Source organism: Diadema setosum, chromosome 12, assembly GCF_964275005.1.
Source record: "Diadema setosum chromosome 12, eeDiaSeto1, whole genome shotgun sequence".
In the NCBI taxonomy this organism is placed as follows: Eukaryota; Metazoa; Echinodermata; class Echinoidea; order Diadematoida; family Diadematidae; genus Diadema; species Diadema setosum.
Window position 1 is genome coordinate 8,230,178 of NC_092696.1, and position 16,098 is coordinate 8,246,275.

The following is a 16,098-nucleotide window of genomic DNA, read 5'->3' on the forward strand; positions in this document are numbered from 1 at the left end:
GCAAATTTTATGCAATTACTGAGCCTTGTGAATGTGGCCTGTTGAAGTCGTGAGATTATATGCTCATTGATGCTTAAAGGGGTCTATGGCCTGAGTAGCTGAATTATACCCAGAACACTGCGGGTGTGAAGTAGCTTCTCACATCTCATGTTTATATGAATAGCCAGGTTTTGCCGCCAAAAACGTGGGCAGTCAGTCATGCATTACCATAATGTAGTCTGCTCAGATGTGTTAATGGCTTACTATGCATGTAAGTTAAATCTGTTTATCAAATTCCTTTGATGCAAATTTCTTTTGATGCCCTTTGATGCAAATTTTTTGCAATTACTGAGCCTTGTGACTGTGGCATGTTTAAGTTGTGAGATTGTATGCTCACTGATGCTTAAAAGGGGTCTATGACCTGATGAGTGGGCTGAATCATACCCAGAACATACAGCAGGTGTGAAGTAGCTTCTCACATGTTATGTTTATATGAATAAACCAGGTTTTGGCGCCAAAAACGTGGGAAGTCAGTCATGTATTATCATAATCGCATATGTGTTCATGGTTTGCTATGCATATAAGTTAAATCTGTTTGTCAAATTCCTTTGATGCAAATTTCTTTGATGCACTTTGATGCAAATTTTATGCAATTACTGAGCCTTGTGACTGTGGCCTATTGATGTTGTGAGATTGTATGCTCACGGATGCTTAAAAGGGGTCATGGCCTGATGAGTGAGCTGAATTATACCCAGAACACACAGCGGGTGTGAAGTAGCTTCTCACATGTCATGTTTATATGAATAGCCAGGTTTTGCCGCCAAAAACGTGGGCAGTCAGTCATGCATTACCATAATGTAGTTTGCTCAGATGTGTTAATGGCGTACTATGCATGTAAGTTAAATCTGTTTATCAAATTCCTTTGATGCAAATTTCTTTTGATGCCCTTTGATGCAAATTTTTTTGCAATTACTGAGCCTTGTGACTGTGGCATGTTGAAGTTGTGAGATTGTATGCTCACTGATGCTTAAAAGGGGTCTATGACCTGATGAGTGGGCTGAATCATACCCAGAACATACAGCAGGTGTGAAGTAGCTTCTCACATGTTATGTTTATATGAATAAACCAGGTTTTGGCGCCAAAAACGTGGGCAGTCAGTCATGTATTATCATAATCGCATATGTGTTCATGGTTTGCTATGCATATAAGTTAAATCTGTTTGTCAAATTCCTTTGATGCAAATTTCTTTGATGCACTTTGATGCAAATTTTATGCAATTACTGAGCCTTGTGACTGTGGCCTATTGAAGTTGTGAGATTGTATGCTCACTGATGCTTAAAAGGGGTCATGGCCTGATGAGTGAGCTGAATTATACCCAGAACATACAGCAAGTGTGAAGTATTAGCTTCTCATATGCTATGTTTATATGAATAAGCCAGGTTTGGCGCCAAAAACGTGGGCAGTCAGTCTTGCATTTAATACCATTATTGCAGTAGGCTCAGATGTGTTCATGGTTTGCTATGCATGTAAGTTAAATATGGTTGTTAAATTCAAGTGGGTCTTTATAAGTTCACTCAATTGATGAGAGTTCCGTCTCACTTGGTGGAATTCTAATGCTTTTTGAAGTTAAAAAGGGCATGGTTATGCTTTGTAGATAAATTATAGATAGGGGTGTGGTGAAAGATGTTTAAACACTTACTTTGTAGGTATGGTTAATGGATTCCCAGTCCACCCATACCATTGCTGATAGAAAGTTTTGTCTTTAAGTTATGGAATTTAATTTGCATACTGGTATTTACACTCAATAAAAGGGAGGAAATATATGTAGTTTTAGGGCGGTTGCGTATGACATGTTTCGAAAGTCAAAACAGACAGTTTTGTAATTCCAAACTGGACAGAACCAGTTTCTTGCTGGTATGCCTGCCATGTAGGCAAACTGTCAGGCTCGGGGGTGATGCTGTTATTGTTACATTAATACACAATGGGCGTTTTCGCATCGGCCCGGTGTTTCGGGGTGGCGCGCTGTTTTCTGACTTGGGAGATTGGAAAGTGTCTCGGGCCTGGATTCTTGTCGGGCTGGTGTGGAGACGCCTGATGTCTTGTTAGTTTGTTTGTTTGTTTGTTTGTTTGTTTTTGTGTGAGTGTGTGTGTGTGTGTGTGTGTGTGTGCTCAGTGGGCGTTTTCGCGTCGGCCCGGTGGGGATCTGGGCCCGGGATATATATATTTTTTTTTTTTCTTCTTCTTCTTCTTTTTGCGATCGCAAATTGGCGCGCTATTTCATTTATTATTCGCATCAGCCCAAGCGTTATCAAGTGGCGCGATGGTTCGCATCGATTTATACTGCTGTTTCGAGGTTTCCAGAGTTATGGACTCGGGAGGATTTCTCGATAATAGCGCGCTGATTGGTATATCATTAAATGGCGATCTGTCGGGGCGTCGGGCTGGTGTGAGGACGCCTATTGATATAATTTTCGATGTGAATTACACCACACCCAGAATGTACGAATTCTTGGTTTGACATGGGCAGAACCATTTTTTTTTTTCTTTTCGCTGGGATGCCTGCCATGTATGTTAACTGTCAGGCTCTGGGGTGATTTGTACACTATATTTATACAATGTTTTGTTTTTGTTTTTTTTTTTCCCCATCGATATGGGTTTTGGTGCGTGTTGCACCACACCCAGAATGCACAAATTCTTGGTTCGGTATGCTTCATATTCTTTATGCATAATTTGAATATTTTTTTTTTATTTTATCTTATTATCTACCCGGTTCAAATTTTATCTTATTATCTACCCGATTCAAATGTTATTATCTACCCGGTTCAAATCAGTGCATGTATGTCGGGTAAGAAATTACTGTTAAGTTATGTGTGTAGAGTACGCAGACTTTGCAGAAACTCTTTTTTTCTTCTTCTTCTTCTTCTTCTTTTTTCGTATGGCTTTGGTGGAGGGCCGCTTTCAATCATCTCCTTATGGTATGGAAAGTGGGTTAGTTGTTTTGGTATGGAGGTTTATTTTTGTAGTGTTTGAAGTTATGTACAGGGTAGGTATATGTAGCACATGGGTATCAGGTTTTTGTTACCGAATTAGATATTGGGATAAGTTAGGCTGCAATAAGAGGGAGGGAGAGGGGATTAATTCTAGGAGTGAAGGGTGTGAGGTGAGTGTTGTGTGCTTGAGGTGTTGTGAGCGTGAATGTTATGGGATGTCAAGTCGTGGTAGGGTTGCCTGTTTCCATTTTAAGGAGTTATTTTCAGTCAGCGCAAGTTCGCACTTTGCAATTTCCTGTCTGTGTAATCAGTTGGGAAGAAATGTCCTGGGAAAGAAAGTTTTTTGTGGGCATGTTTGGGGTGTGATTGAATTATCTGTTGGGAATAAGGTTGTTAGAATTTTTGGGATATGTGATGTAGTATATGAATAGTCTGTCTTCTTGTACATTTATGTCTTTAAATGTAAGAGGAATAAGAGATAAGTTGAAAAGGAAGAATATTTTTGAATGGTGTAAAAGTAAAGGGAGTGATATAATTTTATTACAAGAAACATATAGTACACGGGAGGTGGAAGATATATGGAAGTTAGATTGGGATGGACCTATGTTTTTCAGTCATGGATCAAATCATAGTCAGGGTGTATTAACGTTGATATCTTCACATTTAAAATTAAAGATTGAAAAAGTGGTAATAGATGATGATGGAAGATATGTTATTTTCAAAGGTGATATGCAAGGGGTTACTTTGGTAATGGGAAATTGTTATTTCCCTACAAGAGATAAAGAGAGAATGCAAGTGGAGTTTTTGCAGAAATTAGATATTAGTGTATCTAGGTTGTATAATCCTAATCAATTGTTTTTTATAGGAGGGGATTTTAATTTGATAATGAATGGAAGTTTAGATTATATGGGACCAAGGAAGGTGTTGAAAACTGTTTTTAATGAAAAATTTGAAGATTTTTTGAATAAATATAATTTGATAGATATATGGAGAAAGAGAAATCTGAATAAACAACAATTTACGTTTAGACAAAAATGGCCTGTTATTCAAAGCCGTTTAGATTACTGGTTTTGTTCTTCTAGTTTACAACACTCTGTGAAAAAGTGTGAAATAATAACGTCAATAACGCCTGATCACTCTGGTGTTTTGTTACAGGTTGAACAGTTGGTAGATATATTTTGTTATGGTAAGTCATACTGGAAATTTAATAACAGTTTATGTATGGATAGAGAATTTGTTGAAAAATTTAGTAATGAAATAATTAGATTAAGGGAAGAATTGAGTTTGAGTATTCAGGGTAAACGATTGTTATGGGATTTTATGAAAATGAAAATGAGGGGATATATTATAAGTTATTCTAAAGATAAAGCAAAATTGAGAAGAAGTAGAATAGAGGAGTTAGAAAGAAATATTGAGGAATTAGAGAACCAGATATTAGTTTCATCCAGCAATGCGGTAGTAGATGATATAGAGGAGAAGAAATCGGAGTTACGAAAAATATATGAGTATTCTCGACAAGGTTTGAGAGTTCGGTCTAGGGCTGAATGGTTTGAAGAAGGAGAAACAAAAACACAGTATTTTGAACAATTGTTGAAATCTAATAAAAAGAAAAGTGTTATTAAGGAAATATATGATAATAAAGAACAGTTGATAAAGGATGTAAATGGAATAATGAAAGTAATTAGGTTATTTTATGAAAAGTTGTATTCTAATAATGATGAAAATATCTATGATATAAATTGTGTATTTTTTGATGATATTCCGAAATTAAGTGAAGAGAGTAGAGAAAGTTGTGAAGGGAAAGTTAATATAAATGAATGTTTTATGGTTTTAAAAGAAATGAAAGGTAATAAAGCTCCTGGAAACGATGGTTTCACAGTGGAGTTTTATCTCACTTTCTGGTCGGTTCTGGGGCAAATGATGGTAGATGCTCTGAATGAGGCATATGATGAAGGGGCTTTATCAATATCAGAAAAGCAAGGTGTTATTACTTTATTAGAAAAAGAAAATAGGGATGTACTATACATCAAAAATTATAGACCAATTACACTTTTGAATGTAGATTATAAGATATTATCTAAGGTCTTATCAAATAGAATTAAAGAAGTTTTGGGAGAGATTATTCATTTTGATCAAGTTGGGTACATAAAGAATAGGAATATAGGAGAAGCGGTAAGATTAGTAGATGATATGTTATTTCATTCTTTGCACTATACAAGTGGGTTTTTGGTCACAGTGGATTTCGAAAAAGCGTTTGATTCAGTTGCACATGAATTTTTATTTCGGGTCTTACATAGGTTTGGTTTCGGTGAATCGTTTTGTTCCTGGGTTAAGGTGCTTTATAAGGATATTAGCAGTTGTGTTATGAATGGAGGGCACTCTACTGGTTATTTCAAAATCAAGAGAGGGGTTAGGCAAGGTGATCCCCTGTCTCCGTATTTGTTTTTATTAGTAATTGAAACACTGGCACAAGTAGTAAGGAAAGATAACACTGTAAAAGGAATATGTTTTGGGGGAAATGAAATAAAGCAAATTTTATATGCGGATGATATTTCGTTGTTTATAAAGGACATGAAATCTTTAAATAGGTTACAGTATATTTTTGATGAATTCGGGAAAATAAGCGGTTTAATTGTAAATAAAGAAAAATTTAATTTTTTGTGGATGGGTAAGGATACAGAGAAACCTGTATTATCTGTATCTGGAAAATATGTTGATGCAGTTAAAATTTTGGGGGTGAATTTTGTAAGAGATGTGAGGGGGATGAATGAGATCAATTTTAAAGAAATATTGAGTAGAATAAAAAAGTTGTTAGGATGGTGGAAACAGCGTGATTTAACACTCATGGGAAAAATTCATTTGTTGAAAACTTATGCATTATCAAGGTTAAATTATGTTTCATCACTCATAGTTGTTCCTCAATGGATATTTCCTGAATTGGATAAGATGATTTTTGAATTTTTGTGGAATGGTAAAGACCGGGTAAAAAGGAATATTATGTATCAAGATTATGTTAATGGGGGACTGCGAATGATAAATTTTAAGTTGTTTGTCAAAACGCAACGTTTTATGTGGCTGAAACGTTTATTGTATGGTGAGAAGAAATCTAGGTGGAAAATGTATTTTGATTTTAGTTTTCGATCAGTAGGAGGAAGGTTCTTATTTTTATGTGACTATGAATGGTCTAGATTGACATTGACAAATCCAGTTCCACCTTTTTATTTAGAAATGGTTAAGGTATGGCAGGAAATGGATAAATGTAGGAATTTTGAAGATGAAGTGATGAATCCAGTTATATTTAATAATAGAAAAGTATGTATAAAAGGGAAGAGTATTTTTGATTGTGATTTATATGAAAAAGGTGTTTATAATGTACATCATATTTTACAAGGAGGTTTTATTAAACCCGTTGGGTATTTTCGAAATTTAGGTATTATGGGAAATGGTATATTTAAGATAAATGATATTTATAATGTTCTTCCAGAAAAGTGGAAAGAGTCCGCAGGGAGTGTAAAGTTTCAGCAAATTGATGTATTAAATTATGATATACAGGTGAAGATTTTTGGTAAGATATTAGAATTTCAAAATATTAAATCAAAAATAGTGTATGAGTATTTTGTTACAGCTTTACAAGAATTGTATACTCTGGAAATAAGATATGGTGAAGTGAAGTATGATTGCAGTGATAAGGAAATTAGAAATTTATTTCTTAGACCTAGAAGCACGACTTTACTTAGTAAACATAGGGAATTTCAGTTTAAGTTGTTACACGGGGTGATATATACAAGGGAACATTTGTTTAAGTTTGGTTTTGTGAATGATAATCTTTGTTCTTTTTGTCAATTGGAAAGGGAAACTTATTCACATATATTTTTTGATTGTGTGAAAGTAAAGCCGATATGGCAGTTTCTTATTGAGTTTTATGATTTAGTTGAGTTAGAAGAATTAGAATGGAGAGATATTTTTTTAGGTTTACGAGGTAGTTCAAATCGAATCAAATGCGTGAATGCCTTGATAATTTTGATGAAAATTGTAATATTTCGGTCAAGAGAACAAAATAAGTTACCTAAGAGGGAAAAGATAAAGAAATTTGTTCTGGATTTTATAGAGGAGGAAAAGAACGTTGCGGTTAAAGCAGGTAAGCTCGGTTTTCATTTGCAAAAATGGGAGCAGTTGAAACTTTCATAGAGTCAGATGTATGGTCAGTTTAGGTTTTAGCCGTATTAATGTTTAGGAATTGGTATATGTATCAGCATTATGCTGGTCACTTTTTTTTTTTCCCATGTAAAATGTTTAGTTAGCTTCGGTTTTAATTTGGTGTGTGTTTAACTGTCAAAGAAACAGGTAACCAAGATACCACAAGTATGTAGTGTGATTTGGCGAGCAAATGTTGGTGTTTGTGAGTGCGCACTGGTGGGTATGTTGTTGTTGTTTTGGTTGATGTCTAGTGCATATATGGGTGTGTGTGTGTGTTGAGGGAAGGCTACGGGGGGGGGTATGTTAGTGGGGAAATAGGTGGGGATGGTTAGGGTTATAGGTAGATGTAGTTAGGTTAGAGTAGAGTAATGGTTAGCGGGGAAATAGGTGGGGATGGTTAGGGTTAGGTAGATGTAGTTAGGCAATGGTAGAATAATGGTTAAGGGGTCAGGCAGGAATATGGTTTGTTTTGATGATATACACATATGGTTATTTTGTGCTTGTACGGGGGGGGGGGGGAGGGTGGTTGATAGGTTAGATAGAAAAAAAAATGATGAGTTTTGTTCGGTTAAGTAAAGAATGCTTTTTTTATATGTTTTAGGAACTGCTGTATTCTCAAAAGAGTGTAAGAGAATTTATATAATGAAGTGGATATTGAGCAATCTGATCAAGTTGATCAAGATTTTTTTCCCTTTAAGAGTTATACTTTATCTGATATATTTATGTATATAGTGCGTGCTCTGCCAAAAAAAAAAAAAGAAAAAAAAAAAGGAAGTTAAGTGAAAAAGTGATTGAGTAGCACACATTTTCTTAGTCGGTGTGTGAGTGATAAGGCACATTCGGATTGGCTTGATTAGGCTGATCAAAATAGCTTTTTCTGAGAATTATGTAGATTTTTATGTCATTTCCCTTATAAAAACAGGGTATGATTTGGTAAAAAGAATCAAATATATTGTACTGTATGTTTGAAAAATGATTTAGCAGCACAAGAAAGAAGAATACAGCTGCTTTCTTCTTTTGTTGGTGGATGTATTAATTTTATTGTTAATATGGATTTCACATTGAATGAAACTCAAATAAAAGAATATTATTTTAAAAAAAAAAGTGTGTGCGTGTGTGTGTGTGTGTAAAGAGATTGGAAAGTAGCTTCGCTTTTTTAGATCGCCTGGGTCATTCGCCTCGTTTAATGAGGCTTCGCCGCGATTCCCAGTCGTCGCAACTCATACGATTTGAAAGACCAAGACGTGGCTTGCGCTCTCACCAAGAAGGTAACCCCACGGCGACATTAGTCAGAGACGTCTCCAAATGTGGAAATTATTCATTTTCCCGGAAGTCACTGAGACGTCACCGAGATGTCTTCTCAGCCACGGAGACTGTTTTGGAAGCGAAGTTTCGACGTTATTTACACAGGTTTATCCTCAATAAAACCCAAAATAACTAACATTACGATTTAGAGAATAGTTTCTTCTTCAATTTGATGTCTAGATTTAATCATTTGATGACTTCTGAGGTGAGATGTTGCGATTATCCGGCAACATTTACCCGGCGGTTTTGCGTACAACAAGCTGTCTACTTTATGCAAATGAGGCTTCGAGGTCATAATATACTTTGTATGCTTTTGTCGAGTTAATTGCACTGTATCGCCGTGGCTGGGTAGGTCGTCAATGGGTCTCTGCGACAAGCTAGAGACGGGAAAAAGTCTCCGAAAAACACACACACACACACACACACACACAATCGGACATGTTCGATTCCCCAGCGACTCCCCGGAGACTCGGAAAATTTTCAGAAATCGAAGAGGAGTCGAGTCTCCGATATATACGCTCCAAGGTGACTCGAGTTTCAACTAGCTTTATAGGTCGGCAAAATGGTCTCCAGCTTAGTGGGATACCCTCTTTCATGTGCAGAGGAATGTGTGTGCGCCATGGCAGTTCAACTTGTGGTACTCAGGTGAATGCTATAGGCCTATATAGATAACGCGAGGACGCAAACTAAACAAAGGATCGTTGCATCAAGTAGCTTTCTGCGGTGTGAATTTGAGCGGACGCAAAATTGGCCAAGAACCGACGCGAGATCGATTTAAGGAGCAAATTTGCGCATGCTGATACAGTAACAGGTTTTTTTTTTTTTTTTTTTTTTTTTTTTTTTTTTTTTTTTTTTTAAATCTCTGAACGTCCGTTTCGCTAAACAGTGTAAATCTCCCATAGAGGCCCGTACAACTAGCATTATAAAGGGTTATGTAAAATGAAAATACATTTCATATAGAATCTCTCAGAGCTATCTACACAACCCGCTCCGCTTTCTGTATTATATTCACTTCAATTCGTAGAGCACAATTAATTTTGTTGCCATGTCGAGTAAGCCTAGCTCGACATGGTAACTATGATGACAGTCATGTAAAAGAAAATTAAAGTTATACCATGTTTACTTTATGCATTTCAACTTGATGACGTGTAATAACTCGTGTTGTTCTTCTGTAGAATCAAGTATTCCTGGACAGGTGTGTCGGCTAAGAGAGAAGCTAGGTGACCCCCCGCAGTGTCTTATCGATGGCTACCCACAAACTTGCAACGTACCCTACTGCAATGGTACGTTACTATTTAGACGGGTGCTCATCACGAGTTCGAAATTCACGATTATCCAGCCCACGACTTATAACAAGGCCCATGAGTTAGACTAAGGCAAATAAGGCACTCGAGCACAGCACTGACAGAAAGAAAAAGACCTATGAGCATGGCATTAGATCCATCATGAGGGGCCTTTGTTTGGTTAGTGTCTAGCTCGTGGGTCTGTTTTACTTGGTGTCTTGCTCGTGGGCTATAATTATGACTCGTGGGTGTCGAGCCGGTGGGATGACCTCGACTTGACATTCCGGGATCATTTCACTTCATTTTGTTTCGTTGTAGGGGAAAGGGTCCGGAAGGAGGCGTGTTTTAATAGGGAAGTTTTTATTATTATTATTTTATTTTCACAAAATCCCTTCTTGAACGGAAATCGTTATTATCAACTTTTCAGTATTAAACCCACCTTTGAGGGCGAAATCAATTTAATCATAATTCTCTTGTATTTTACTATACAAAATGTGTATGCGTTATGTTGTGCTGCTATTTTCTCTCCAAAAGTCGGAGTACATGGTTTGGTGGAAAAAAAAAGTACAGTAACTCATTAAATCGTATGCCTTGTTCATCTGATATGTAATTACGTATAAGAGTATTGCTTCTCTGTGCATCAGTGGTCATTATTTCAGCAGGAAACACAATGAAACATATTCAGTTTTTGTCTGACTCTTGGTTTTTTTTTTTTTTTTTTGTTTTTTTTTTTGGGGGGGGGGGGGGGTTGGTTTTTTTTTTTCTACGTACAGACCACGCAGGCTGTTACAATCCCGCCACCAACGGTGGAGACTATGCTGGTTTTGGCAGCTTCACTGAAGGCGGTTTCGTCTGCTTGCACTGGGAGCATACCAGCTATTACAGCAACGCCACAAGAGAAGGTGCGTAGAAATGCAGTTTTGTTAAGATATTCCAGAGCAGAATCAATACCAGGGAGAAAAGTGGATTGTAAAGTATGCTTTAATTATAAAGTCCGGGCTTCACGTACAAACAATTCTACATGTTATCAAAGCATCATATCGTTATAATCGATTATCCAGAACTTCTTTTTATTACAGTTTTTTTTTTTTTTTTTTGGAATAGATAAATTGACACATACAGATGATTTAGCTCTTCATCTTTGTGACTGGATTTAGAAGGTCTGCAGGGACAAACAAACCAATGTTCAAACAAGCAACAAAACAGAACAAAACAAAACAAAACAAACTATGCTACGGCAAATTGACTGCAGGGACAAACAAACCAACGTACAAACAAGCAACAACAAAAATCAAAACAAAACACACTATGCTATTGTTAACTGGTTGCAATTATCCATATAGCGGAGCTCTAGGTTTCAGTTGTTTATTGTATGTGATAGTAGTGGATGTGACAAAGTGTGTGTATTGTTTACAGACAACACACTGGACTGACTGTCACTGTGCTTTTTCTCAAAGACACTCGTGTTTGCACAACTAAATACACATTATCAATATCAGTGGCCTCAGGTTGATAGACTATCTGTAGGAGGTTAGCCTTGAAAACCTGCTTGCCTTGAATAACCTTCAACACATTACACGTGTCTTCTATAATCATAAAAAGGTGTGGATAATCTTACTTTTTTCTCTAGCTATCAATATTTGTCATTTGCGGAATTCCACGGGTTTAACTCACCACTGGGGGACTGAATTCCTTTAAAGGCTTTAACGCCCAACTGGGGGACTGAACTCCTTTTAACTTTTAGGCTTAAATTTCCGAAAGAGAAGATCTACACAAATCATTGAATTGAGACGTTCAAGAAAACACGATCCTGAAGTTTCGCTTGCTGCAGAGAGTTATAACAAAAGAAAAAAAAAACCAAAAGTTTCATTGTTGGTGTTTGAAGTGACGTCATTCCCTTCCTATCATCCCCTCGTTCCAGAGTTGGAGGAGAATTACTGCAGGAATCCAGATAATAAGTCGAGACCATGGTGCTTCTATCGGGACTGGAATGGCACAGAAGGGTGGGACTACTGCCCTATTCCTCCGTGTGAGTTTGTTTCTGCTGTTTTAGCATTACGCAACAAAAAACAAACAAACCGTAAACAAAAAAAAAATAAAAAGTATGGCAAGCCGTTCGATCTATTTTACTTCCACTTCTCAATAGTTGATATAGTTTTGTTTTCTTTAAATCTGTATCGATAACAAACATGTGTTAATTATTGGAAATAAAATTTCATTTGAATTGAATTGAATAGAACTCTAATTGGAATACGGATAAATGTCGTCGAAATAATGACTTGCCACTTAATCTATTTTCTATGAAAAAAAAAAACTTGCAAACTCTATGATGTCCATGCGCTTAAGTGTAATGGTGCTGCGGACGTATTGCTGGGAACTTAGACTTTGCAGATTACTACACGTGCCTCCCGCTTTAACGAAGTCCTCGGGAACAGTAGTTTTCTTTTGTTACAACGAAAAATGATTTATTATAGCCGAACAGTAAAGAATATTATCATAATATATACACTGTAATGATAATTTTGGGATCTGAATTGTTTTCTTCGTTGTATCGAGATTGTTTTTATAACCGTGCTCGTTCTAAAAGGGGTGCACTGTGTCATTTAGAGGAGGATTTTGTTTGTTCAGTTTTGACACATGCCGGGCGTGTTTTCCCTTCCTGCCTAATCATCTGTATAATAGGCTACAGCAGCGCCCTGGATGGATTTACGCGGGTCCAGAACCAGCTCAGAATCATCCTTGTGTTGTCTGAGATAGCGATACTGGGCTTCGACCCGCTGAATGTCACCAACGAGGAGAACTGTGCCAACGCCTGCCTCGCCCATACCGACTTCGAATGTCGCTCGTTCTATCTCGCGCGGGACGGGACGTGTGTGATCTCGGAGATTGGTTACTACGACAACGGGGAACTCAGCGATCTCTTCTTTGTACACGACGGCGACAGTTTCTTTCGGCATTCGACGAGTGAGTCGCCACGTGGTCGTATAAACAGAAAATATTGGGAAGAGGAACAAAAGCAGGGCCTACTCGACTTCACGCCCACCCACCCCCCCCCCCTCACACACACTTTTGCAAGTTCACATTTCTTTATTGAAAGCAAAGTGTATCCTGACTATCCTAGATAATCTTGTTACCTTTTCACGAGGAGGAAAATCAAAGGAGTAGCAATACTATATTTCACCTTAAGAAGACAAATATTTTCGCTGTCAATCAGCAGATCTATACAACTTTGTCTTCAGGTGTGGTACGAATGTATCAAAGCATGTGCACGAGTCTGTTAATGTATAAGATTGAAGAAATCGAAGGAAAAACGAACCTACAAATCTTTGATAATGTCACGAATATCACTCGTCACCTCAATCTCACGTCCTCGAATATTCGTGTTCTTTGTGTTACTTATATGCTGCCAGTGAAGATCGAAACGCCATTGAGAAGTATATACCCTCAGTTAGATAAATCGGTTTGATTACATAATAATATGAGAGCCAATCATTCAGAATCACGTAACAATCAAAGGAAGACGAAAACTAAACAGCAATGATGGATAGAAGAGAGTTATACTCATGGAGACTAATTGACATACAAACATAAAGAGAATATTGACCGGGGGATATTTCATCGAAGTGGACTCCACTATGTATTCAGGCTTTGATGAACTAAGAGCAACGGCACGCTATGAACCAATCAAGAATATACGCTTCCTTCGGCAGTATCTTTAACATGCACGAGTTTTGTTTTGTTTTGTGTGTTTTTTTTTTTTGACAGGAGCTTGTGGCTAGTATTTAGTGGCCTGTGTTATATTATTGACACCAAATTGCCATGAACTAATTTCATCTAATCTATATTCTTTGTTATATATCATATTAGTTCGTTTTTCATCAAGTTAATCTCTTTATTTCTAATTCACCTGTATAAATACATGACGTGAGCATCAAACAAGTAGATATCAAAACAGTGCAAATATTTAAAGAAAAATTTATCAAGAATAAGGGGAATCAGATAACAAACAATATACAGGAAGGATATGAGTTATGTATCGAAGTTCTGTGTATAATTATGTAGATGGGGTCGAAAAACGGCTTTCGCGTAGAAAGCTAAACGAAGAAGATGAAAAAAGCATGTTACGTTACACATATCCCAAACTATACACAATTAACCATACACAAATATCAATATCAAATGATATTTGATAAAAAGAAATCTGTAACTAAAGGAGTAGTTTAATACAGTTCTGGTTGAGGTGAGGATTTAGCTTTTAATGTTTTGCGACATATTCAGAAACCACTCTATGAGATGTCAAAGAGCATGCTATTCTAAGGGGTATCAAAAGTTTATTTGATGAAAATCGGTTTTGAAATGGCTGAGATGTCCAAAAACAAGGTGAAACAAAGAGATACTAATAAAAGGCGTGGCCTGTTGCCTTTTATTATTATCACTTTTTTGGATATCTCAGCCATTTGAAAACCAATTTTCATCAAGTAACCGTTGAATCCTTCTGAAAATTACATGTCCTTTCATATTTCATAAGAGTTATCTCGCTTAGGAATGTTCAAAACATGAATCCCCACCTCAACCAGTACTGTAGAGTCCCTTTAAACAAAGTGATTGGACAGAAATTAACATAATTTTCTTTGTGAAATCAGGGATGTTTCTGAGACTAAGGTGATCATTGGTGATATTGAAGACCTTTCTGCATGAAAATCGAAATATACGTCATTCCACTGATTTTAAGACAATAAGACATACATTGTATGATTTTAACTATTCAAACCCAGCTGGAAAGAACACAGTGTCCCACAGTGTGAGAAACACAGTGTGAACACAGTATGAACACATTGTGAACACAGTGTGAAATCTCACACTGTTAAATTCGAGCTTTTTAACGGTGCGAAGACATTGTGAATCATCGATTCAAAATGTGAAACAGAAAATGTGAAAATGTGAAACCACGTGGAAACTCTGTGAAAACCAAACCACAGTGTGAAATCATCTCCACACTATCAAATTCGAACGCTTTCTTATGCTGAGTATGGTCGACTATGTGACCACAATGCGAACACATTGTAAGGCACTGTTCATGCCAGTAGAGAATTATTTTTTTTCGTCTAGTTGTTTCTTATCGCAACTGATTAACAAATCGCCCGTCTTCGACTTCAAATTTATTGTCTAGTTTAGTGTCTTAACCCGATCGAGTATTATGCCCATGTTTATACCCCGCCAAACGAAGTTTGAAGGGGGTATATAGGAATCAGCGGACGGTTGGGCGGTCGGGCGGTCGGGCGGTCGGGCGGTCGGTCGGGCGGTCGGTCGGGCGGTCGGGCGGTCGGTCCGTTGCAAATCTTGCGTCGCGAACTACTTCCTCAGTTTTCAACCGATTCCCATAAAACTTGGCACAGATGTGTGCCTTGGGTTGTAGATGTGCAAGACGTATTTTTTGACAGTACCCAAAAGTACGTTGCCATGGTAACGGCATATTATGGGCAAAAATGGGTACAAATCTTGCGTCGCGAACTCCTCCCACAGTTTTTGATCAATTTTTATGAAATTAGGTACAGATGTTCATCTGAATATGCTAATGTGCAAGACACATATTTCCGCAGTGGCAAAAAGTGCGTTGCCATGGTAACGGCATGTTATTGGTAAAATAGGGCAAAATGCTTCATGGCAAAACTGCTTCATCAGTGTTCTTCCAATTCTCATGGAATTCATATTGAATGTTTGTCTTAGGATATAGGTCAGCATGACACATTTCTTGACAGTGACAAAAAGTATGTTGCCATGGTAATAGCTCACATATTATGAGCCAAAATGATGGAAAATTTTGTGTTGCAAACTACTTCCTCAGTTTTTTGCCCAATTTCCATGAAACTTGGTACAGAAGTGTGCCTTTGGTTGTAGATGTGCAAGACGCATTTTTCGACAGTACCTGAAAGTACGTTGCCATGGTAACGGCATATTAATGGCAGAAGATCAAGGAAAGATCTTGCGGATTTAACTACTTCCTCAGTTTTTTGACCAAAGCTTATGAAATGTTGTTTTGACCAAAGCTTATGAAGTGTTGTTAGGCGGGGGTATAACCAGTCGCTGTAGCGACATTTCTAGTTTATTTTGTTTTTCTTCCATGGTTATTTCTCACGACAATGAAATCAAATAATGAGTGTGTAGGCCTACATACTACGTCGAATAAGGGGCAATTTGTCAATCAGATGCAGTGATATTTAACAATTATTTCTCGTTTCCTTTTTCTTTTCTTTTGCAGGATGTAAAGAAGTGATCCCAAGAAATCTACCGAGTAAGAACAAAATGGCATGATATAAGTGTACTTTGGTTTTGCTACCCATATA